Raw genomic sequence first — 4,018 nt, 5'->3', positions numbered from 1 at the left:
AGTTCTCAAACTGGATGTCAAAAGTCAAAACACTAAATCAACAAAATATCAAGTCAGAGCCATTCTGTTGTTAAAGGAAACCTTCATTTGTCCTTCACACAGTAAGATTTTAGTCTTTGCTGGTGACTGCTATTCTGTATTGACTTAGTTCATATCAGGCATGACACGTCCTCATTCCAGGAAAGATTTAAAGTAGACAGTGGACATAGATTTTTAAGGCTGTTACTCAGGAAAAGACAACTTAGAACTTCCAAAATATTTTGTGACACTGGATATTAAGCATTAGTCATATTCTTTTATTCTGCATGCTTTTATTTCTATATATTTCTTCAATGGTTTCCAGCTGTTTCTTGTCCCTTTGGCTGCTTCTCTTGTCCTTTCCATTCCACGTGGTCACTAGCCATGATCCCTGAGCTCAGCAAAGGCTTTGTTGTGAGGAAGGGAGATGTGTTCTGAAGTGGACATTGATATTGGACTGAAGTGGAAATGAATAGGCTGCTGTTCTTGCTTAAATGAAGAGAAATAAAACCAAAATAAATGGTAGAAAATAAATGTGGACGAAATATTCCACTTCTAGATGTTCGTACTTAATCTGACCAGTAATACTCAGGATGATTATACTACTGAAATTTAAAACCAAGAATAAAATACACCCTTAAATATCTGCCAAGCAATAGACATAATTTTTCCATCGTTAAATAAATGGGCTTCACCACGGCTCAGTCCTGGATTAGGCACAATTTAATTTTCCCTGACTACCTGCTATGAAGTGTATCAGTTCAAGATGGCAGATGAAGTCCATTCATTTGAACACATCTCCCTCCCATGCAAATGTTAAAATGAGAATTGGGTAATGATAATGAAATAAACACAATGAGAAGAGTGGATAGGTGTTTCTTGAACAAATAAAATATTTTAACACATATCTGGAAGGCAGAAAGCAGATGGAGTGGCAATTAGGGAAAAAATGGACGAAACTTCAGCCTAGAAGACAAACAGAAGGTCTGCAGTTTATCTTTATGTTTCTAAGTAGTACATATGTGGCATTTGGAAGTCTCTCTTGATTCCTTCTTTATCTCCCACAATTAACAAATAATCCATGCTTACTGATTTTAACTCCTGAATATCAACAGGGACCTGTCCTGAAACATCACCTTTCTTCTATCACTCCATTGTCCAGCCTTAGTTCCAAACATTCATTGTCTTTAGTTTTGACCATTTGTAGCAGCTTCTGTCTTGTCCCGCTACCTCCATGTGTGGCTTATACTAACCTTTCAAAATGCAAATCTTATTAACCCTGCCACCCTTCCTATTAAAACCTGGAAATAGCTTCCCATGGCTTTCAGGATAAGCACCTTAGCAGAGAATGCAGAAGTCATCATAGTCTTCATCTTTACTCTAGTGATTAACTCCAATCCATTGCCCCTCTCCATATGACTATCCATATTTACTATCCATGTTCCAACAGTGCTGAACTTGCCCTTCCTTGGACACTTTGCAGCTTTTCATTTCAGTGCTTTTGCTGATACCCCTATTTTGATTGGAGTGTCCTCTCTTTGGCCATTCTCTTATCTCCATGACTTCTTTTCCTGCCAAATTTCAGTTTATCTTTAAAATTCCTACTTAACAGTAACCTTCTTTGTGAAATCTTACCTCCTTGTTTATACTTATTACAGATATCAGTTTTATTGAGGTTATTCTAAATGTGCATTTCTTTTATTAGACTGTGAGCTCTTAGAGCAAGACTATTATGTATTTGCAGCTCCAAGGCCAAGTTTGTTTGTTTGTTTTCCTTCAAATTTAGAAAAAATCAACCATTCTTTCTTTAAATATGTCTTCTGTCCTCTGCCTTTATAGAGACTCTAGGTATACTTCTATTAAGCTACTTGAAGCTGTCCCACAGCTCCCTGATGTTGTGTTTTATTTATTTACTTGATTTTTTTCCCTTGTGTTTTGTTTGCATAGTTTTTGTTGCTAAGTCTTGAAGTTCACTATTTTTTTTCCTTTGGCAAAATCTAATATTAACCTCATTCAGTGTATTTTCATCTCAGACTCTGTGGTTGGCATCTCTAAAAACTCAATTTGCATTGTCTTAAAAAATAACTTCCATGTCTCCACTGAACTTTTTTTTAAGATTTCATTTATTTATTTGAGAGAGAGAGAGAGAGAGTGTGAGCTGGGGGAGAGGCAGAGGAGAAGCAGACTCCCACTGAGCAGGGAACCTGACATGGGGCTCAATCCCAGGACCTTGAGATCATGACTTAAGCCTAAGGCAGATGCTTAATCAACTGAGCTACCCAGGCACCCCCCAGTGAACTTTTTGAACACATGGGATGAAGTTGTAACTATTTAATGTTATTGTCTGCTAATTCCAGTATCTCTATTAGTGGTGGTTTGTTTTCTGTTGATTGTTTTTTCTCCTATTATGGGTTGTATTGTCCTGCATTTTGGCATGCCTACTAATTTTTTATTGGATGTCAACCATTGTGAATTTTTACTTTATTGAGTGTTGGATATATTTCTTTTATTTCTATTGGCATTTAACTTATTTTTTAATTTAAAAAATTTTAATTCCAGTATAGTTAACATACAGTGTTATATTAGTTTCAGGTGTACAGTGCAGTGATTCAGCAATTTTATACAATACTCAGTGTTCATCATGGTAAGTATACTCTTAATTCCCTTCACTTATTTCACCCATCCTCCCCCATTCACCTCCTCTCTGGTAACCATCAGTTTGTTGTCTACAGTTAAACACTGTTTTTTGATTTGTCCCCATTTTGTTGCTCATTTGTTTTCTTTTTTTAAAAGTGGCTTTATTGAGGTATCATTGTAGTCACAAAAAAAGCTGCACATATTTAATGTATATGATTTGATGAGGTTGGACATACACATACACCCAGACCATTGCCACACCAAGATGCCATTGCCACAATATTTATATATTTGCTTTATTTTTAATATTAAAAATATTTACCATTTAATGTTTTAGGTGCTTTGATATTGGGTGCAGATGTATCTGCAGTTGTTATATCATCTTAATGAATTGACCATTTTATCGTTATATAATATCCTTCTTTGTCTGTTGTGACCATATTGATTTAGTCTCTTTTGTTTGATATAAATATAGCTACCCCTGCTCTCTCTTTTTTTCAACATTCTTAGTTTATTAATCCTCTCATGAAAAATCTGCACAATCACCACAGATAAAGCCACTGCCGCATCTTTACTCCTTCTCTTGTCCAATCTCCAGCTCACATTTTGCCAGCACCAACGTTGGCTTTTGCAGTCCCCCTGACTTTCTTCATTATGTCCTTGCATTCCTTTTACTGTTTTCTTGATGTCTTTTTCTTCTCATATAGGCCATGTCTTGTGAGTCTGTGTTTGAGTTCATTTTTCTTTGCATAATCCAAGGAATCATAAATTATGCCAAAGCCAGTTGTCTTGCCACCACCAAAATGGATTCTGAATCCAAATATAAATATGATATCTGGTGTGGTCTTGTATGTTTTGGCTAGTTTTTCCCGAATTTCTGTCTTAGGTACTGTTGCCTTTCCAGGGTGAAGGACATCAATGACCATCTGTTTCTGCTGAAGTAGTCAGTTGGTCACGAACTTCCTAGTTTGGATAGTTACTGATAGCGGCCGAGCTTCAAGCAGCCAGGGAGGAAAAGAGTACCCCTGTTCTCTTTTGCTTACTGTTTCCAACCCATTCCTCTCATTCTATGTGTGTTTTTAAATCTGAAGTGAGTTTCTTATAAACTGCATATAGTTACAGTTTGTTTTATATACATAAATATATATAATATATAAATATATGAAAACACAATATATAAATATATAGTATATAATATAAATATATAATATATAATGAAAATATACAAACATATAACATATATAAATATGAAAAATATATATTCTTTCTTGGAAGAAGTCTTCCATAGTTTTGCTTAAAAAGTTGCAGAAGATAGATATTCAGAAGACATGTTCAGAAGAAAATGTTTAGAATTTAGAAGCCT

The 4,018-nt window shown here is 35.2% G+C and overlaps 1 pseudogene; it reads right to left on the bottom strand.

The window, feature by feature from the left end:
- Positions 1-3,178: 3,178 nt before the first annotated feature.
- On the bottom strand, positions 3,179-3,596 carry LOC112825927 (small ribosomal subunit protein eS24 pseudogene; annotated as a pseudogene).
- Between the last annotated feature and the right edge of the window lie 422 nt (positions 3,597-4,018).

Source organism: Callorhinus ursinus, unplaced genomic scaffold (genome assembly GCF_003265705.2).
Source record: "Callorhinus ursinus isolate GAN/ISIS: 27379988/994484 unplaced genomic scaffold, GSC_fseal_2.0 scaffold4, whole genome shotgun sequence".
NCBI classification, from domain to species: Eukaryota; Metazoa; Chordata; class Mammalia; order Carnivora; family Otariidae; genus Callorhinus; species Callorhinus ursinus.
Note: the sequence above shows the minus strand (reverse complement) of the source record. Positions and strands in the feature narration are given on the sequence as shown.